The 23,939-nt window shown below is 30.6% G+C and overlaps 1 long non-coding RNA gene across 6 annotated transcripts in view; it reads left to right on the top strand.

Annotated features, from left to right (window-relative positions):
• The first annotated feature begins 824 nt into the window (after positions 1 to 824).
• The window catches only part of LOC107877770, a 36,998-nt gene continuing 13,883 nt past the window's right edge, over positions 825 to 23,939 (top strand). For 2 of the 6 annotated variants that reach the window (XR_007048934.1, XR_007048932.1), the window contains exons 1-2: positions 825 to 9,562; positions 17,516 to 17,590. This is a non-coding gene — a long non-coding RNA (uncharacterized LOC107877770). The remainder of the gene's footprint in view (positions 9,563 to 17,515; positions 17,591 to 23,939) is intronic. The other 4 variants (XR_007048935.1, XR_007048933.1, XR_001676504.2 and 1 more) reach the window with 3 other exon arrangements.

The raw sequence follows: 23,939 nt of genomic DNA on the forward strand, positions 1-23,939 counted from the left end.
TTAGAAACTAAATAATCATTAGAAAACGACTTGAATCACAAATTATAATATTTTAGCATTGGACTTTTGTTCTCAGAGGATATAGATCTTGTATTTAAAAAAAAATAAGTGACAAGAAAATAGACTATATATTTATAAATCATACGAACTTATTGGATGCTATACTTATAATACTTTCAGAATCCATATGTGATATGACCATCGCACGGTGAATCTTCCACCCTTTAGTAAATTTTCTTCTTCTCGATTGATCGCCTACATATATATGACTTGAAAGTTAGAACTTCGCTATCAACGGATGCTACACGTTAACTTTTTGTATTTCTGCTTCTACCTTTATATTCACTCAAAAAGAATATGCAGCGAAAAAAATGTTGAAAGGTCACTACTCCATTAATGTGAAAATAATTAAAGGAGCTACAATTGTCATTAAAGATTTATAACGTTACGTTATTTTTGGGTTCTTCCGTGCAATGAAGGGAGAATAGCAGAAGAAATATACGGAAAGAGAGGAGTTGTAAGTGACTTTTGGATTTTTGTAAATATCACACAAGAAAATATTTAAAATGACAAAAATTTAAGAAAATATATAAATAAGAATTTTGATCATTGAGGCAAGATGATTGTGTAATTTTTCTTCATAAAGGACTTTGAAAGGTTGCAACATAACCATCATATTTTGGTAAGTAGATTCTATTACCACATATAACAATAAGATCAAGATGTGAGTTTGGGTTAGAATAGTCCCAAACTCAAACTGTACAATTCATCAAAGGAAATTCTAGCAACATCTAAAACAGATCAAGAATAAAAGTTATAGTTAAGTATGTTGCCTGTTAGTCTAGGGTACAAACTAGCTCTACAATATTTTACCTGGACTATCATCCTCAAAAGCACTCCATACGTCCTCTTTTGTAGTTGGAAGGTTCTATAGTTTTTTTCCATCCATAAATGATAGAAAATGGATGCCAAACTAATTCTCAAGATTTCAGTTGTTGTACTCTTAGCTTTTACATGTGTTATAGCCCAACTTATTCTTCATTCCACCCCAAGTTGCTTCTGTGTGACTTTTCATGCCAAAACTTTCTTTCATACACTTGTGGACACAAGAAAGGTGAAAAACAAATGATGGTAACTCTCAGGTGCTTCCTCACATAGTGCGCAGACCAAGTTTGTATGAATGCCCCATTTATCCAATCTGTCCTTAGTAGACAATCTCCCATTAATTGATAGAAACAAGATGAATTTCCATTTGTTATTTTCTTGATTGTTACAAATAAGTTTTTTTCATTCCATATTAGGGTACTGACCCCTAAGTTGAGTATACATGCTCTTAATAGAGAAAGATTCAGCTGTCATAATTGCTTCAACATCTAGTCCTGGTTCTTATAACTACTTTCCTGCTGCCATGATTGTCTAAATTATCCAGGATGCCTGGTTTATTACTACATCCCAAGGTTTTCTACCCTTCAAGTAATATATATGGTCTCATCTAACCCAAAGCCTGTCCTATTTTTAGTTCAAGTTCTATAGATATTTTAGAATGGCTGCTTTGTTCCACAGGTTAAGATCGGTTATGTTAAGGCCACCTGTTGATTTTGGTCTACATAATACATCCTAAGCAATGATTGTTTTTCCTTTTGATTGAATGTCTCAATTCCATAAGAATTTTCTACACGTTGCTTCCACTTGCTTTATACATTCTTAGGGATATGGAAGATTTGGGACTAGAAAGATTGAATGTCAGTTAGAACACTAATGATCAGTTGCAGTCTTCCTATGTAAGAAAGAAAATTGTACTGTCCAACTAGTTATTTTTCCAGTCATTTTATCTATCAAAGGCTGACATTGGCCATTGATAATTTCTTTGTGCTCAAAGGTACCCCTAGGTACCTAAATAGAAGTTAGCCAAGTGAGAAGCCTAGTTTGGGCAGGATTACTTGATGAGTATTAACTGCAACCCCACCAAAGTATATGCTGCTTTTTGCTTGATTTGCTATCAAACCTGAGACTGCAGAAAATTTCTTGAAACACTCATATAGAAAACAAGCAAATATTTCATCCCGTCCACAAAATAGAAAAAGATCATCTACAAAGCTTGTCTAAATTATGTTCAGCTTTTGACTCCTTGGATGAAAATTAAAATCAGGTTGTCTTCTATGTGTTTTCAGCAATCTAGTCATATAATCCACACTCAGAATTAATAGGTATGGTTACAACGGATCTCCTTGTCTTACTCCTCTTTTAGATTTAAATGGGGTTAATGGTACTCTATTCATAATAATGGAATAAGACACAGTCTTCACACAACACATCAGTCATTGCACAACTCTTCCTAGAAAGTTCAAACTAAGCAACACCTCCTCTAAGAAAGGCCATTTCAGAGATTAATGTTCCTTTTGCATGTCTATCTTGATCATGCATCTAGGTAAAATGCCTTTCCTTTCATATCCCTTCACCAGTTCATGACTAAGTAGCACATTATCAGTCAATATTCTACTAGGAACAAAGACAGTCTGACTAGCATCCACTAGGTAGTCCATTACATGTTTCAGTTTATGAGTTAGCATTTTGGAAATGATTTTGTAAAGTGTAGAGAAACAAGATATAGGTCTATATTGCTTGATAAAACTAGGGTGTTGAATCTGTGGAATCAGGGTCACAGAGGTAGTATTAATAGGCTTATACATTTCTCCAATTTCAAAGAAATCCAACACAATATTTATTACCTCTCCTCTACTAATTGGCCAAACTCATTTGATAAAATAGGAGTTGAAACCATCACCCCCCCCCCCGATGGGTCTTTATTATCATCAATATCTTATAGTGCATTAGTGAAATCTACAGCAGTAAAAGGTTGAATAAGTTGGAGTTGTCGGTCCATCCTTGATCGCTTCAGGGTGTATAATTCCTAGGAATATAGTGGCTTTTCCTAGAAAATCTTTATGAAAGCCCATAACTCTCTTGTAATCTCTTTTGTATCTCTTACTATAGAACCATTCTCTACCTGCAATATTTTAATTTGATTTTGGCTCCTTCTCCCTTTTATACTTTCAAAGAAATCGGATATATTAGAATCACCCAGCTTAAGCCATTGGACCCCAGACTTTTTCCTATATATACTCTTTTCAATCAAGCTCCATTTGTTATGTTGAAACCTAAGTTCCTTCTCTTATTTTACAAGATCATAGGATACAGGAGCTTGTCTCATAAGACTTTGCTTAGCCAGGAGCTCTGTTCTAAGATTTTGCGCCCTTGTAGTAACATTCAGGTACTCATTTTTATTCAACAGTTGTATTTCATATCTCATGCTTTTCAGGTTTTCCAAATGCCCTTCATTCCGGAACCTTTGATCATTCAATTTGTATTAACTCTTGTTTGAAATTCAGAATGTTATGCTAGACAGTTATAGAATTTAAAAGGATTCTTCCTTACATATGTTTGCTCTTCTAGGTTAATGCTTAGAGGTGAATGGTATAAAAACATAGAGTCCATTGCTAGTACTTGCACTGCAGGCATTGCTACCAGCCATGGGGTATTGACTATGGCATTGTTAATCCTATTGTAAACATGTCCATTGGTCCATGTATAAGATCTCCCTACAACTGGAAGTTCTAATAAATGACAGTCTTTCATTAAGCTTCTTGAAATCTCTTGTTTTATACTCTTGAACTTGACTACCAACCTATATATATTCCAAGGATAATATAGAATTGGAATATCCCATGATAAGCCATGGCTCCCTGATGTTTGTGTCTAACTTTTTTAAGGTACACCACAGTGGTGTTCTTGTTTCAATTGTGTACAACCCATATATTATAGTAAACTGAATTTTCCTTTCAATCTCTAGGTTGTAAACCTCTCCATGGATATGCTAAGTTGAAATCTCTACTTGTTGAAAAACTACCTCATTAGGATCCCAGATAACCCATAACCTTCCTCTTATATTTGTAGAAGCATTTATAGACCATCTCCACCTAGGCAACAACTTATTAAGTAATCTATCATCTATATTATTTTGAACTCTATGTTCACTAATTGCAATAACAGAAACTTTATTCTTTCTCAAAAAGATCTTTATTTTCTTCTGTTTCACCACTTAGTTAAAGCCCCCTTACATTCCATGTGACTAACATACTTGAAGGGGAAGTGTATGTGGAAAGAAATCCTCCACATCCACACCACTACTTTCTGTAGACACGTAATTTTATTCCTTTCGAAAGTTGAATTTACTTATTTACCCTACCTTACCAACCATGTACCTTACCCCATGTGATTATTCTTCCACAAAAAGACAAAAATAACAAAATTCTTAACAAACTAACACCCCATCAATCAAATATAACCACCTCACCCTAACAAAAATAACAACTTCCTACCCCACCCTCTACTCCTATCCCTCACCCCTACCCTCACATACCATACCCCATATGTTTTATTTTACTTTTCAACAATATTATAATACAATACCCATATACGCACTACACTCTGAATACAAACAAAACACATAATTTACACACACTACACACAAACACAAAATGAGAAAAAAAAAACAAGGAGAAAAGTGGCGAATAAGGGAGAAAATAGAGAAAGAGAAGAGTGATGAGAGAGAGACGCGAGAAAAAGGGAGATCGAGAGAGAGAGGGAAAGAATGAACAAGCGCGTGACTATTTTTTGTGAGTTCTCATCAGAAATCCGCCAAATTAGCTATCGGAACACACCTGATGTTACTGTTATGGTCAATTCTTGTCAGGGAACATCGCTGGAATTGACATCCCCCATCGAATCCGACCACCCGCAGGCCAAAAATTCCCGAATCCTTATTTGTTTCAGTTGATCCAGCAAAATCTCACTGGGAAACATCATATTGTTGGTTTCTGGGGTCCTTCAAAGCTACGACATAGCGAGACACCGCTGCAAAAATCACGACCAGTCAATCTCGGTGCCAAAATGCATAGGAAAAATAATCGAGTTGGATAAAACTGAGTTTGGGGTTGAAATCGGTGATTTGGTTTGAATCAAGGTTCTTGGCGTGGACTTGATCTCGTTTAATCGAATAATACTTGATTGAAAGAGACATTAAGGTTCATTTCTCATTCCTTTCTTGATTAATTTTAAATTTTAATACTTTTTGCGGAGAATTGATAATGTGTGGATCTTGCTTTATTTGATTTAGTGTTGTTTGGATCATTAATGTTGATTAATTGGTCACTTGAATAGGTTAATTAAATAATGCAAACCCGTTTGGGTAAATAAAATTGGGATGGGAATTATAAAAGTGAATATTATTGTGCTTTGAGTCCTCTATTGTTGTTGGATTTAAAATAGATGTTAATTCTGTCTAACTCGGTAGTATCATGTTTTAGGCCGAGAATCAATAGGAAAATTGTAGGTCTTAGGATAGACAACTTGTAGGATTCTATACCATCAAATGCGTAATGTCTATGTTGAGTGATTTCGATACCTTTGTATCGCACTTCATCAAAATGAAATATCCCGAGGTCACATTGTACTTATTCATCGGGGAATGCTCAAAGTATCATGTACGCGAGGGATGTTCGTGATCAAGGCCCAAGACATAAGGTAGAGCATAGTTAGGATTAGTATAGGTTAGTGTACGTTTATATTTCAGAACTTTTTATTTCAGACAGTAATAATTGGACTGGACACTATATTTTTGTATGTTTGTTTATTTTGTTTTGTGCGTGTTTTATTGAGGTTTATACATTTCATAGTATCGTGCTAGTCGATATAGTTCATGAAGTGACCATGGTTAAACCACGGGATCGAGGGATGTCTAATACCTTCCTCTCGGTCAACAGAATTCCTTAACCAAAATCTCTGTTCATGGATCAGTTTTGAAAGAGTCAACAATTATTTTGAGAAAGCTGACTTGGCACACCTGATTTATGACAAGTGGAAACTCTGAATTTTGATTGTTAAAGGTCCTTTTCGAAATAAATTATTTTCTTTTGTCACTTAATAATAAAACCCTTTTCAAACTTAAAATGAATCTTTTTTGGGTAAAAGGGGGTGTGGCACATCCTTATCCAATTTCAAAGGAATTACTACAGCTTGGCCTTGAAAATGTATCTGGAATGTTAACTGGACTCTTTCCAGCTGAAGTAGCCTGGATAGTTTGCCATTCTTTTATTGTATTGATTGCAGCTTCTCTTTGTTCCTTAGTTTAGTTCATTGCCTTGGACTTATGATTGAGTATTTTTTTCTCTAATTCCTCTTTGATCTTCCATTCCTTCTTCTATTTTTGTCTTTGTGTCTTTGTAGGTCCTTGATTCTTCATTGATGGAGGGTTTATTTTACAGGTGTGCCCTACCTATAAATATTTGTCACAATATAGAGGTTTCTAATCATACCAGATTTGCTGCTTTATGAGCCTACCTTTAGGATCCTGATTTTTTATAGCTCTGGGGAGTGGTATGGTGATATCTACATCTGCCAAAATATGAGCAAATGATATCCTGCTAGCCTAATTTGCACACTCTTATTCATACAAAGGTTTTTCGAAGGTACTTTCTATTTTACTTAGCACTACAGTATTCCAACAATTCAAGGACGGGTTAGGTGGCTTAATCCATAAAGAAATAGTAATTAGGATTTCCTTACTGAAGTTGAACTCCATTGTCCAAAGCTTAATAATGACTGGTCTTTTGAGTAAATAGTGTGGTCTGGAGCATAGAACTACACCCCTTTCATCCTCATTCACAAATCTGACAATAAAATATCCATCTGTGTGATATAACACCACTGGTTTACTAGTAAAGATCCCCTGTGCTAGGATAAACCTTTCCATAGCACCTATAGAAGGACTAATTCCCACAACATACACCACAATAGTGTAACACCCCGCACTTTTGAGCTAACATTGAACCATCTTTCCTACATTTATAAACCCAAACCCAATGGTTTCTATCTAAATATAAGAGTGAATAAAATTTATTTAGTGTGGGAACATCCTTGTAGATGAATATACGTTGTAAAAATCTCCTATCTCAAAAGTTAAGTTGAGCATTTTCCTATCAATTGACTTTTAGTTGATGATTTTGCATGGGTCGAATTCCAGCGACCTTTTCTCTTTGTATATAGAGAGTTATGTGGCCTACTATATATCAACTTAAAGCTCTTCGAGTCTTCTTTCTAATGCCACGGGCATTTGTCAATCCGAGTTCGAAGTCAAAAGTTATGAGTGTTTGAATAAGACACTGTCCAGGGTATGCGATGGCCATGCACCGCACAGCAATCTCCAAAGCATACTGCCTCAGCCGTGCAATGTCCATGCGATGCAAACCTTAAGGTTTTCTTTGTCCATGCAACACATAGCCTATTTGGGGCATCAAAAGTGTTTCGTTTGATTTATTTTAAAGGCATAAAGGTCTTTTATTATCCCATAACCACTCCTAACCCCGTTTGGATGAAAACTAAACCTTAAACACATTATTTTCTCTTCTAAAATCCCCAAATCATCTTCCCTAAATCAAAGGGGAGAAACTACCTAGGGTTAAGGAATTCAAGCTTCGGAGGTCCAATTTCTCTACGTTCTCTTCAATTTTTTTCCATCAAAAGGTATGTGGAACTATCCTAAATTTTATGGATGTAAGTTTTAAAGTTTTTACAAGATCTAAAGTATATATGTACGCACATATTATGAGATTTGAGATTGTTTTGAGAGCATGCATTAGGAACCCCGATTTAAGATGAAATCTTGTTTAAACCATGGGAGGTTTTCCTAAACTTGAATTATGCTCATATGTATGGATGTTATGAGTATGAAAAGTTATATGAACAAATTATTTATGGAATTCCCTCTCTTGTTATGAAACCCATTGTCTTAACAATTTTGAAGATAGTTTACACGAATAGTTAAAAGTTTGAGTTTAAATATTTTGCTAATCTTTATGGATTGTTATTTTTTTATTAACGAATGAGAGAGGTTTTTCCTGATTTACAAATTTTCATATTTCCTAATAAAGAATTTGCATGTGATTGATGGAAGATATGACCACCGTATGATAAAATATTGAAAAGAGAGTAGTTTTCATAATTTTTCATGTATTTTGAAACAAGCACTCTCAAGTGATGTTTAAATCTTTTGGATGGTCACTAACGTCTTTTAAATTAGAAGGTCAGGACTATAATGTGTTATGAAATGAAGGACTTGCAATTCTGGGTATGACGATACCCTGTTATGATGTTCCCTAAACAGAATAAGAAAGGAACTATTTATAAGAAGAGAGTATTGAGTTTAAGAGTCTAAAATTAGGTTTAAAGAGAGTTAGATGGTTACCCGAAGAAGGCACGAGTTCAGATAATTCATTACCCAAAACTGTGTTTAGCTTATACGGGTTTTATTTTTCCCTAACATAGGGGATTGTACGTTGTCAATGACATTGTGTCATAATAGAAAGCAGAGACTCCAGCCCTTGCAGAAAACTTGGGTTGAGGTCTTGACTGTTGAGTTAAGGGCAGATTCCATATATCCCATGAAATTACAGAATTGTAGGGTGTACCATCTAGCTCAGAAGTAGAATAAAGAGTTGAGTCATGATTACAAGAAAATATTTTTAAGCTCATCAAATTATGCCTATGTGTTTTCATTGACCTTATGCTAAATTGTTTATTGAAATGCTCTTACTTATGTTATAAAAAAATATGTTATTTTTGAATTATTCTACATACCAGTATTTTTGAGTACTGACCCCCTATATTCAGGTTCTGAGGCCCATTCCCGTGGTCCTGCAAACTGGTAGATTATTTTTCAGACTTTTAGAGATTGATGAGCCTCCCTTACATCGGAAGACATCCATCCCATGTGTTATTTCATTTTTATGGTTGTTATGGTCCTATCGAAGGTCTTGTCCTGGTCTAGTCAGACTATTATTTTCAGTTTAGTAGAGGCTTCGTAAGTGGTTTTAGATTGGATTTAGGCTTTCCCTTTTAATACAATTTATGAAGCTTTTAGTTTGATTTTGGGACTACAGTGTTTTCAATTTATCTTTCCCAAAATTATATCATATGAGTTATGCTTATGATTACATGTTAAGGGTCTCTCGAGCCTTCATGGTTCGGGATGCCTGTCGCAGCCAGGGCCTCGACTCGAGTCATGACAACTAGCAGATTTCCATTTGGCCTCCTCTTTAGCTATATCTTCAGTAGAGATTTCAACCACTTTCACCCCATCAATAACAGTAGGTGGAATGAAGGTTAGATCCATACCTCTAGTGGCCAATTTATTGGTAGAAAATAAATTAATCCATGGTTTCTCAGTTGTCTTCTCTGACAAATTGAGCTTTCTCATATTTTCCCCTACCTCAAGAACATGTACTATTTCATTGGATTTATATAGATCTAGTCCTAATTGAGCTGGAATTTTGCTTTCTGCTCATTTGGTAGGTAACTTAGTTTAGATTGCACCTCTCATTGCCTTTCTTGTGGAGATTTCTCATATTTGATCATCGTTGCCGACGTAGTTTGTGGAGTTCTTATCGAGGTTTTGAGCTTGTCCCCACTCACTGGCCGCAAGCCATTTCCAGCTCGCTCAGAAATGGTAAGGATCCTACATCAAATTTCAGCTTTTTGTTGTTTCTTTGCATCTTTTCGAGGTCGTCACCTCTCCATCTCTGACAATGCGCAGGTTATCTCACTAACGTGCTCTGAGAGCTAGAGTAAGTTAAGATAAGAACTACTAACTCTAACCATCATATTTAATTCTATGTCAAATGAGAGAATTAAGTGAGTGATTTTTTATTTTTAACACAATAATTAAATGAGAAAAAAGGAAAAATTGAAAAGAACAATGAAAAAGAATAAAAAAAAAAAGAGAAGTATGCCACATCAACATGTTTATAACTCTCCTTGTTTAGCGAAACAATCACAACCTTTTGAGTTCTAAAAAATGATAAAGATGTGAAAAATAAAGAAGAGTATATGGGGATGTATAGTTAAGAAATTTTAATTTAAAAACCATTACTGTTAATTATTTTAATATAGAAAGTAAATAGAGAAAAAATATCAAAAAATTAAGAAAAAAGAAAAATAAGAATAGGGGCCTTAGAAGTATGTCACATCAGCATATTAAGCCTCCTTTATATAGAGAGAGATTATTATGAGAGGCTAACTAAAGGCTTTGTGTTATTTATAATAAAAACCACAAGCATATGAAAATGAAAAGATAATTCTAAGTCATTATTTTATTATGTGTAAATATTTATATATATTTAATTTTATTAAAAATGTATTTACATTATAGTAAATGTCTATAAAGAATATAAATAAGATCTATCAAGATCTAATAAGATCTATCAAGATCTAGTTGATATCTATCATGATTTGAAGTATCTGTCTTTTAGTCAAAAACTAGGAGTATTTTTCTCTATAAATAGAGGGGCTTTGTTCATTTTATCCTCATTCTGATGATCTGTTAACCATCAAGGGAAATAAAGAAGTCTCCCTCTTCTCTCTCTATTTATTCTTCTTGTTCTTGCTTTTCTATTTCATAACACATTATCAGCACGAGACTCTACCGTCTCAAATTTGAAGGCTAAGGTATTATTTTCTTTATTTTCATATTGTTATTAATAATCTTACAAAATTTGGGTTCGTTGTCTCGAGAAAGAACTACCTTTCATGGGTTTGAATGATGAAATTAACTTAGATGCTATGGGTCTTGGAGACACCATAAAGAAAGAAAATACAACATCTAATAAAAATCATGCTAAGGCTTTGATTTTCTTGCATCATCATCTTGACGAAATTCTAAAAATTGAGTATCTTACTACTAAGGATCCACTTGTTTTGTGGAATCACCTAAAAGAAATATTTGACCACTTGAAGATGGTTATCCTCCCAAAAGCACAATATGAATTCATGTACCATAAAAGTAAGATATTGGGTTCAAGTCCCATCGATTTATGCCTAAGATGTCTTTATATGGATAAGAATTTGAGTTTGAAACTCAATGCACCATATTGATGATATAATGATGGCTAATGCAAAATAATGCATTTTTGATGAAAAGTCATGAAACTTGTGATACTGAATATCCTCCATTCTTGAAGTGGTGTGGTAGTAATATATGATATACTTTGAAATATATGTATGCCTTAATGTACTCCTGAGATAACAATATCATGAAAGAGGTTATATGCTATCAGAATTTGATAGGCTTAAGGCACGGTTACATTCTATTCCTATGGGAAATGAGAAGCTTATTAATGCAAACGTGCACTTAATTGTGATGGTATTACAACTCACCTCCGAAAGAGGTTGAATAACTGATAAGAGTTATTCTGAAATCTACTTCTAAAGTAGTAAATGTGAAATTTATTCATGTAATAGTAAATCTGAAATTTACTAAAGAAAAAAAAAATAGATGTCATGGTAAGCTTGTGTTTACTACTATAAATGAGTTCATAAGTTGATATGAACGATTGTGATATCTTAAAGATGTACATATTGAGTATTAGACATGTATTAAGGAACTAGAAGATTCTTCAAGAATTGTTTATGCCACTTGTTCTCATGTTAAGTTGGTTGGACCAACTAATATTGGGATTAGATCCCTTAAAATCTAAAAAGTATAAAAGGTGAATAAGGGCCCGTTCACCTGTCGTGTGATCTATTAAGATGAATCGATATAAGAATCACTTGTATATTTATTGTCAACCTGCAGTCTGACATTCATAAAGTTACTTGCTCGATAAAATTGAGATAAGATCATAATTTTCAGATTGTGTAATCAAGACAATTCATCTTGATGATGATGGTTTGGCATTGAATGCCTTCGATAAATAGCTAAACCATTGCTAATGAGAACAAAGCTTCATGTGTTGGTCTAAGATATGATATGATATGTTATACACAATAGCATTTGTATGCATTAGACCAATAAATTATGATCATTTCTTCCCTCTCAATTGGTTCAAGGTCAGGAATCAACTATTCCATCTAATAATTTTGATGTGCGGTATATGATTAATGAAAATACCATGATGCATAAAGATGGATTCCTCGAAGAAGATGGAGGATGTATGTTAGTTTTCCTAACATAAGGGGGAGATTATAAGCAGCTATGAAATATATTAGAAATTATCATCAGATCCTCATTTAAAAGATAACTCAAGTCAAATGCCAAAAGCATCTCATATTTAAGCTGCAAGTGCTCCTATTTTGTGTCCATAAAGGACAAAGTCTACGCATGTATGAAACATGGTAGACCAATCAATTCTAAATGAAATAATCCTTGAAAAGGATAAGGAGCAAATAATCATAATAAGAAGGCAATGTGCTCTTGAAGAGCCTACGACATAACACTTCATGAAACCTTATTAAAGGTTCAGGTACCTGAAACTAATGAAGTGATGAGATCTCAAAATGTTATGTCACACTGTGAACCGATGAAAAACGATATATTATCGATAATATCTTTGATACACAATATTGGCCCAATATTGTAAAAAAACTACGAGGATTTGAATTCTACATTATTTAAGTATACCGACGTAGAAATATTTATCAAGTGACATGAAAGGATGCATCTTGGTAAGCATAACACTTATTTGATTTACAGTCCAGACACTTGAAGATGTCACATATATTGATATTGTCACTTAACAAAAATTCATATGAAAATTCCTAAAGGATTCAAAATGCCTGGAGCATATAAAGTTTCTGGGAAACTTGTTTATTAACCTTATAAGGGATAAATTGATGATTTGAATATTATTGAAACTCTTGGAGAGTTTTCGAAAGCAATAAATTATTTGTTGAAATGAGATAGATGAAATATCATATCTTAATGCATTTGGTGCATAACATTAATGTATCTTGCAAATACTACAAAGCCTGATATAGCCTTTTTAGTTAATTTGTTAGCAAAGTATATTTCTGCTACTATTAGGAGACATCAAAATGGGATAAAAGACATAAACTTATTTTATTCTAAACTTGCAGTCCCGATCTTGTTGATTATCTTGATGTTGGGTATTTATTTAACCCGCATAAATTTTCTATCTCAAACATGCAATGTGTTAACATGTGGGGACACTGTCATATCTTGGAGTTATACAAAGCATTCTATCTAGCCATTTCGTTGAACCATGATGGGATAATAGCTATTCATAAAGCTAGCCGAGAATGTGTATGGTTGAAGTCAGTGGCGTACCCAGGATTTAAGCATATTAGGTGCTTAAAAATTTTAAAACTAAAAAAGGTAAAAAAATCACCTTACTGAGGTTCGAACCTAGGGCCTCCATCCAATGAAGCACCTTAAGATCAAACTAAATGCCAATGCACCCAACCAAATTTTTGTTATAGTGGATGCTTTTATGTGTTTTATATCTATTTTTATATATTTTCTATGTAATTATACCTATTCTGTATCGAGTTTAGTGGGTCCCGGAGCACCCCAAATTTCAACGTAGGTCCTCCCCTGGTTGAGGTTCATGATACATCTCATTCAAGAAAAATGTGGTTTGAAATGTGACAATATACCCACAATTTTATACAGAGATAATGCAGCATGCATAACACATTTTAATGAAAGATTCATAAAAGGAGATAGAACGAAGCACACTTCATCAAAGCTTTTCTACATATATGAGCTACAAAAAAATGGTGATATTAACGTGCAACAGATTCGTTCAAGTGACAATATGACTAACTTATTCACCAAGTCTCCTCCTACTGCAACTTTCAAGAAGATGGTGCATGAGATCGGAATGCAAAGGCTCAAGGATGTTCTCATTAGGGGGATTTAATACGCGTTGTACTCTTTTTTCGTTACGAGGTTTTGTCCCACTGAGTTTTCCTTATAAGGTTTTAATGAGGCAGCTTATATGTGTATTGTTAGAGATGTGTACTCTTTTTTTTTTACTAGATTTTTTTCCACTGGGTTTTTTCTAGTAAGGTTTTAACGAAGCACATTATCTATCAATTAGACATTCAAGAGGGAGTGTTATAAATGTATTTACATTATAGTGAATGTCTATCAGGATCTAGTTGATATCTATCATGATTTGAAGTATCTGTCTTTTAGTCAGAAACTAGGAGTATTTTCCCCTATAAATAGAGAGGTTTTGTTCATTGTATCCTTATTCTGATGACCTCTCAACCATCAAGGAAAATAAAGAAGTCTCCCTCTTATCTCTTTATTTATTCTCTTCTTCTGTGAGCGACTCCGAAGTGGTCTTCTTTCACTTGACTATTTCTCTTTTTAGGATGGAGAGACTGAATCCACCTAAAGGCTAAGGGAAGCCCGAAAGTATTCGAAGGCTGATAATAAGAGACGTGTACTATGAGACCACCAAGATTGATAGGCATTCCGACCAAAAGGGGCAAGTTTTCTTATAGGATCCACCCTCCCAACAAAAAAAGAATTCCTTGCTGTGAAAAAGTTGTTCAAGTTGAAAAGCATAAAGGTTGAAGGAAATGCACCTTCTCCGATTAGAAGGGTATGGGACTCCTTTTTCTATGCAATTCCTATGATAGGGCAGGGATGAATTGAATGAGAGACTACGAAAGTGATTCAAACCCACATAAGGAAAGAAATCAATCTAGTCACTCCATTTCAAGCCTTAGAGAATCCGACTAAAAAGCCTAAATCAGTGAATGCACCTCCCTCTAAGTCCGATTAGAAAAACAGGGATGAAAGGCCTAGTTTTCGGTGAGCTAGTGGGATTCAAGTATGAATTTGAATTTTCCTCGATTCTTGTTCTTGCTTTTATATTTCATAACAAATTTCAGTTTTTTTATAAATTTTTATCTTTTTCTATTCAACACTCAAGAAGTTGTTATGACGTAAGAGTTTTATAAATTTATAAATTTTATAATTTCATCTTTTAATAAATTTATATGGATATATCATTGAACAATTTGGTGCAATTAATTTCGAGCTGCACCAAATAGGTTTAGGGTAAATATTTCGTTAGTGAAGCAATGTCAACGTTGTCCTTTCCTATGTGTCAATCCCGATTTTCCTTCTTTTCTAATCAATGGAACTGGAGTAGCATCACAGAGCAGGAGTCTTTTAGAGAGGATCTAAGTGTTATAATATCTAATAAGAGGCTGAGAAATGTCTGGAGAGAGTTTGACGCTAGGATAGGGCCATTCACCTCAGAAATAGTCTAAATTAAGAAAGAGTTTTATCGCACTTTGAATGATGAAAGAACATAGTTCCTTGTTAACCAAGTACTCGGAACAAATTGTGGATTCTATATCGCCTATGCAAAAATACACCTTGATATGATGCTACTGTACCCTTGAATTACAATTTATGGGAGCACATGAAGAATGTCTTTAATGCTGCGAAGTGCGAACATACAAAACAATAAAACTTACAAACTGTACATACAAAATAATGAAGCTTACAAATATTAATCCTTACTCATCTTTTGGCCTTATTTTCAACTCTATGTATACTACAACATGAAAACTACTCTATACTATCTTCATTATCTTTCTACTGAATCGTCAGCTCCCTTTAAAAGTTTGTTAAGCTAGATCAAATAAATTTAATATGATGTGACCTTATTTTATTAAAATTAAATTCATGTGATTTTCCTTAAAATTAAAGGTCTCTAACCACTGATTAATATATAGATTTTTTTTTTATCTTATTCAATTTTTAATGTGAGATTTTTTGGCGAAACCAATTAACGCAAGTGTCAGACAGACAGTATTAGCAAGACTGCAAGGTAGTCACAGATCCCTTCTATGATTAACATATGACTGACTTACCATATGCATTTTCTCTCAGCACAATATTGATGGTTGTGCTATAAAAAAAATATTTGTGCTAGTTTTCCTTTTTTTTGGGAGAAGGATAAAAATGGTCTGTCGGGCCACAGTATTTTCACCAAAATAGCTCTTGAATTCAAATTTTATTTCTTAGCCATTTTGTTAGTTTGCGCAACCTTCTTTGATTTTTCCTTCTTTTTTCTTTTAATATTGATGATTTTGTATTTTTAACTCGCTGCTCCCTTTTAAAAAAAAAAACAAAAACTTTCTAGTAGTTTTTAATTTTAGTAAACATCATCATGAACGTGCACCTACAATTGACTTTCTTCTCCAATTAATCATGAACACCAATTAATTTTTTTTTCATTTACTCATTCATGCAAACAACAACAACAACTCCAATTGAAATTGAATTTTGTTTGAAATTGGGTGTGTTTTGAGGTTTCAGGCTAGGATTTTTTTTTGCAGCTCTTTGTTTAAAAAAAAAAATATTTTCTTAATTGTATTATTGTAGAACAATAGAATACATGTCTACATATATACAACATAATATAATAGTGATATAAATATTTTTACACAACAGTGATATAGTTTCTACGTACATCATGTACTACACACATCATAGACAAAAAGTATCATATACTATACCATATTGATACAATCATTACACCATATCGATACAAACCCTATAACCATATTGATACACCCCCTATATCATATTGATACTTATATAAATACATGTTTTATACAATTATTACACAATTCCTATACACATTTTATACATATACAGATTTTATACAACAATAATATAGTTTCTATACGCCTTATGTATATAGTTTCTATACACATTTTATACAAAATTTATATAATTTTATACACATTTTATACAATAATTATATAATTTCTATGCACATTTTATACATATACAGATTTTATACAAAAATGATATATTTTCTATACACTTTATATATATATATATATATATATATATATATATATATATATATATATCTAGTTTCTATACACAATTTATATAATAATTATATAGCTTTTATACACATTCTATACAACCTTTAGCTGTAATTATTATTCGAATGTGTATTTTATACACCAACTATAAATTTCTATACACACACATATATATATATATATTATAGAACTATATAATTTCTATACATATATCTTATATAGATACATATTTATATAACAATTATACAGTTTTTATATAATTATATTTAATTATTATTTTTTTATAATAAAAAATATAAAATATTTTTCAGTTAAAAATTTTGTAACAAAATAAAAAGGAGTAAAGAGCCGAACGGCCAAAGGAAGGGCCGAAATGGCTCAATGGACAAAGGGAAGGGCTAAAGATGTCAAATGGCCATAAAGTGATATTTCTTTTGCTGACTAGACATCATATGTCCATATGTTCAAATTTGGGTTATTATTTTTTTAAAGTATAAATAACATAAATATCAACCCTTTTGGGAGTAATTATACTCTCTACCACTTTTTAAATTACTTTACTCTCTCTCCCTATTAATATACATAACATACGACATATACATAGTATTCTGTGTATAAGTTGAGATTTTTGTAATATGTTTAGGGAGTTGGAATTTTTTGTAATACTGGAAACATAAATTATATTTTCCTATACAATGTCCTTTTCCCTTTTATTTTCCTATTTGTTTTCCTTTCTCATAAAATTTAATTACTGTTGCTTCTGGCAACTGCTTTAATTTAGTGTAATTCGTGCTAGATGCAGGAAAAATGGTTGTTCACTAGTGAAGTTGTTGATATATAGTAATAGGGCCACTTCATTAGCAATATACAGGTAACCTTCTAACCTAACATCTTTGAGTAAATTTCCTAGATGGTCACTCATATTTGAAAAAATGCCTACAAATATTATTTTTATTTCATTTAGAACAAGAATATCACCTAACTCTTTTTATTTTCCTTAAAATATTTTTAACACCTTAAAAACCTTCTCTCTTCTACTTGAAATGTAATGTCATTAATTTTTATTTTTTTATATAAATAGATCTAGTTAACTTATCAAACTTATTTAACTAAAGTTTTATCCTAATTCTTTTTTTTTTAATTACACATGATATATTAATCATTGAAGATTAATTTAATTACACAAAAGCTTGAATTGTTTTATTTGATATGTACTTTTCAAAGTTTCTTTTATTTACTTATTTATTTCACCACTTAATAATATTTAAAACTCAAGTACTTATAAAATTTGGTACTCATTTAATTCTTTTTTGTTATTTATTTTATATATTAAAGATTCTTAAAATGTAAAAGTAATAAAAAACGACAGATTTCATATATTTTAGATATTAAATTTGTTATTTATATGAAAATAAAAGAATAAAATTCATTTTTTTTGATTATACAAAAGAATTTTTGGATTAATATTTTCCAAAGATATTATATTACCTTCAAATATAGAGTAATAGAGAGTAAAAGAATATAATTTATTATTTAAAAACATTGATGGCAAACCTACGGTATATTTTGTTGCCAAACAAAATTCAATAAAAAAAAAAATTAATATGTATTATTACCTGAAAATTTTAATTTGGACATAGATTAATTGCAAATTTTTATGCAAGATAATTTTTGATAAATATAAAGATAAAAGCTGATTTTTTTTTCTTCCAAATTTTTACAAGTTATTGTCCATAAATAAATCAAGTAAATTCATAAAATAAGACATAAGAATTTATAAAAAAATATATTATTTTTAATTTAGTTTCTTTAATTTTTTTTTTTTGTGATCATTATAGTTATATTTTATTTTATTATACAATTAAATGCTAATTTATATACGTAATTCATTCTAAATACATCAAAAATAAAGAATAATTGATTGAGTAATATTTTTAAAATCCATTTGTAATAGTACTGAAGAAGGTATCATTTTGTTAATATTTCTTACAAAAAATTATTTGTTTCAAGACTACATAATTTTTCTTTCCTTCAAAAAAGGGGATATTATTCTCTTATTCTCATATAAATAACAAACTTAAGGTCTAAAATATGAAATTAATCATTTTATTTCCTTTACGTTTTAAGAATTTTTAGTAAATAAAATAAACGACAAAAATAATTATTGTACCAATTCATATAAGTACTTGTATTTTAAACCTATTATTATGTGGTGAAATAAATAATTAAGTAAAAGAAATTTTGAAGAGTACATATCAAATAAAATAAACTAAGCTTTTGGTGTAATTAAATTAATCTTTAATGATTAATATTTCATGTGTATTTAAAAAAAAAAAGAATTAGGATAAACCTTTAGTTAAATAAGTTTGATAAGTTATACATTTATAAAAAAAAAAAATGAAAGTTTAATGACATGATATTTCAAGTAGAAGAGAGAAAGATTTTGAGGTGTGAGTATATTTTAAGAAAAACAAGAAAAGTTGAATGATATTCTTGTCCTAAATAAAACAAAAGTGATATTTACAGGTAATTTTTCAAACATGGGTGACTATTCAGGTAATTTACTCAACATCTTTAGTGGTTTTTATTTTAGAGTCACTCATTATCTCTCACTTGTTTTAAAACTATATTCAAAGATACTCAAAAATCAAAGATTTATAACTTCAAAAATAACAAAATTTTAAATATAAGAAACAAGAATCATATTACAAATATAGTTCATAACAAATGCAAAAGTCAGGATCCACTAACCACTTGAAACTTCTGGTGGTAAAATATGTACGTACTTACAATAAAATATATGTTATGTTTATATTATTATATTAAAGTGTGAAGAATCTCTGAGAAGTGATTTGAAGTTATAATTATTAGCAATAAAATAAATATAATATTTTAACTAAAATAAAAAATAAATAATTCAAAAATAACTCTCTCTGTTCACTTTTACTTGTTAAATTTTGCATCTTGAGAGTCAAACTGTATCATGACCTAATCTACTTAAATTTAGCTTCGAAAATTAGTTAAATTTACTCTAGTAAAACGAAGCATGACAAATAAAAATAATTAAATAAAGAAAGTATTTTCACTATTATTTTTTTGGTAAACCACAATTATTAGTTATTTGTAGCATGTATAACTAATAATATGTGATGTAATTGGTGCTGAAATTAAGTAATGAAAGTTTAGCCTTTCAGTATTGGTACATTATGGAACTTAAAATGTTTAATGGTGTTATCTTTCTTGCTCTACATACATTTACACCTCAAATTTCTTGTGGCTAACAAAAAGTGACAAATCCTTAATTTAATATTTTCCAATGTATTGCCTAGTGTTAAGATATAAAATATAATATCTTTCAACCTATTGCCAGTTCTAGAGGAATAATATTACTTCTGAAGTTTATCAAAATACTAATCTATACATAAGTCCTTTTGTGTCTCCAGTTGTGATAAACCTAGCTCCCAATTATAGCTACTACCACTTCCTTATGAAACTTGTTTATCATAGTTTGATTGTTGAAAATATGGTAAAAGTTGTTAGATATGAAGACATAAATATAAACGTAAATATGTTGAACAATATTACTTCTGAAGTTTATCAAAATACTAATCTATAGAAAGAGAAAATTCTTTCTCTTTCGAGAATGAACTTAATAAGATATTTATTTATCTTAGCCTGTATCGTATGTAGGACTTCAAAACACTTATCAAATTTGAAATTGAGTCTTCGAATCATGTTGATAAATTCATAAGTCTCAAATCAAATGGTGGTGGAATAAATGAAGCCCTTCCACTCTTAACCATATGTCGAAAATTCTTTATCTTCAATCCAACAAAAGCATTTTTTTATACACAACATTGATTGAACAAAATAAGGTATCAAATATCAATTTACCTTTAAAAAACTTTGTTCATCGATCATGTTGATATTATCATCACCACTCGTCTTCAAATACCTACAAAATCGATACGAAATAAATTAAATATTATAATCTGATTTTCAGAAAAAAAAAATTCTAAATCAAACAACAAGAACAACCTAAAACCCAAAAGAAAGTATGTTCATCAAAAACACGTAATAAATATACATGAACTAAGAATTCTAGATGAAATAAAATTGTAAAATATTGCACGCGTGAATTTTTTAATCAACTTTTTATTCTTTTCCAAGTTTACATAGTATTTTTTTATGATAATCCTTATTTAATTTTTTTTACCATATATTTTAGGATTCCTTAATTATTATCTCCTAATATTTTTGCTCTATATTTTTTTCTTATCATATATTTTAAGACTGCTTAATTTTTAAAATAAAATTTTATGGTTTAAATAAGGAAAATTATGCAAAATTTTATATTGTTTACCTTTCCTGTGTTCTTTTTTTATTTCTTTCTCATATGATTTTTCTTCTTCTAATTTAATTATTCTTTCTTTTCTTTTATTTGTTTAATTTTCATTCTTTTGTTACTCAAATTTTTCTTTTTCTTACATTCTTAGTTAATTTTAAATTATTAAATTTAAAAAATTAGTAAAAAGATGATTTTGTGTAAAGTAAAGACTTTTAATGATGGACAAAAAGTTCAAATAACTTTTTTAAGGGTCTTCACACTTTTAATTTATTATAGATATAAATTATAGGTTATATATATATATATATATATATATATATATATATATATATATTTGGGAAATAGTAGTTGTCAAAATCAGAAATTAACAAACAATCACAATGTTACAACAATAAATAATATATAAACCTGTGATTTTTTTCAGCTACTTTATTTGGTAGCAACATGTTTGTTTCATCGAATTTTTCGATCTTGAAAAAGAAAACACGAGAAATTATTAAAAGGAGAGATCACACGTTAGAAAAGGAGAGGAAAAAATAGAAAAGTGCAACAAAATATATAAAATTTTAAAGACAAAACAAGGAAAAAAATTCATTAGTTTAGCTAAGAAAAGAATAAGAATAGAGAATTGCAAGAAAAATATATTAACTTCTTTGAAGGAAAAAAACATAAACGATCAATTTTCTACGTGATTGAGACTAAAGAATTATTGTTCTATTTATAGTTTGCTTTGTATTTTTTTTTTTTTGAATGAAATCAAATCGCAACATGGTATTACCATATTAAAAGTATTCTTCGTGCATGTATTAGGTGGAAAATATAAAAGAGAGAGGAATGTTCCAAAATATTTCCTTACATACAACTACGTAAATTTATTTTTATTTAACGTAAAATTCTTATTGATTTAGAATCATTAAATATTATGATTTCTTACCTAAATCAAATAAAGATTTTAATATAATAATTAATTGATAATAAATTAAGAAAAAATGTGAAAAGATGATTTTATCTTTTGCAAAGTGTTTTAATGAAGGGCAAAAAGTTTAAATTATTTTTTTAAAGGTATTTACATATAGATATAAATATTATAGATATAGATATTAAAAGATACTCAAAATAATTACTCTGTTGTTTTAGTTAAAATTCGCTGAACACTTTTAGCCCTTTTGTCATTTAGTTGGAACTAAAGGATACAGCTACTCTTAACTTCCCTAAATTCAGTGCAATCTACTTGGAATTCAACAAACATAAAACGTTAGTTGAATATGTTACCTTCATATTTGGAACCTTTCACCCACTACAAAAAAAAAATAATAAATAAAAAAAAAAAATCTAATTGTGGGGTTAATTTTAAGGCTTACGGGAATTTGCAATTTCCACAAATTATAATTTCAGCAGTTTTTAAAATCCCTACAATAAAAGTCGTTACAATCTATTTGCGATAGTGTTTTACTGACCGTCATAATTAATGTGTAGCGGTTCGTGTGTGACTGTGTCGACCTCCGTTAATCTAAACTTAATTCATTATAAAATAGATTTACACTTAAACACTGCAACAGTTTAAAATAAATTTACATTGTGGCGGTTCAAAACCTCCACAATTATTTTTTATGAGCTTTATTTAGTGGACCTTCAATTTTCAATAACAAATTGCAGCAGTTTAAAATCGCACATCTTTATTTAAATTTAATTATTCTAATTTTAACTCAAATTTAATTGTTTTATCAGGCATAACCTACAATTCATTATTTATTCAATTCAGATATCATTAACACAATATAACTAATTATGTTGTAATTCACAAGCATATTAGAATTACATTGATCATTAAGCTTCAAAATCAAGTTTTCAACACTTATTAGTATCTTCAAACTCCACATTTCAACATTAGCTAACATCTTCAAATTCCAAAATCAAATTTAAACACAAAATCTTTAATATTCTAAGACTCACTTCAACCACACAATTACATAGTCATAATTAAATATGCAAGACAATTTACAGTGAAATCAATGATGGTCATTATGATCACTATCATCACGTGACCTCCTTGCATCCATGGGCGAAATAGATCCACTAGCCGCATCATTTGGCTACGTAAAACGCAAAGTATAAAACTTAAACAACATTTCAACCTTTATTATAAAACACTTATATCTGTGAATAACTAAAAACAGCATCATAAATACAAATTGATCAATCAACAACATCATAAGTCATGGATGCATGTGGGATGGAAGAAGTTACAGGGGAGGGTGAAGAAACTAAAAAACAAGAACGAACTACTGCAACTAAAATTGTATTTTGATCCCTAAGGCTTGAAGAGCTTCTACCCGACCAATCAAAATTGAGAATTGCCATCATTGCAATTCACAATATTTTTAACATTCAAATTAGTAAAATTCGATATAGAACATTCGCGGTTTGAGCTACTCCACTTCGAAAAGCAGCAGCAGCAAGTAATGCTACTCCATATATTTGATAAGACAGTTAAACTTATATCCATTTCCTCTGCAAATATTTTATTTTTTGCTCCCTAAATTTCAAGTAACACTTTGATAATGTTTTAAAATATTTTTACACAATCAATCATTGAAAAAATGATTTATCATTGTATTTATTTTTTCATAGATAATAATTTATCACTGTATTTCTTAATGTTTTTCAGTATAACATATATAATATATAATCTTTATTCCTCAAATGTCATCCATGAATACAGATATCAAGTACATTCAGTAAACTTCAGAACCAATTTAAGTAAACTGACATACACATTCAGTAAACTTCAGAACCAATTTAAGTAAACTGACATACTCAATTGAAAAAAAAACAAAGAGAACTTTACTTCCTGCTGTGGGAGAAATCATTG

This window comes from Capsicum annuum, unplaced genomic scaffold (assembly GCF_002878395.1).
Source record: "Capsicum annuum cultivar UCD-10X-F1 unplaced genomic scaffold, UCD10Xv1.1 ctg1183, whole genome shotgun sequence".
NCBI lineage: Eukaryota > Viridiplantae > Streptophyta > Magnoliopsida > Solanales > Solanaceae > Capsicum > Capsicum annuum.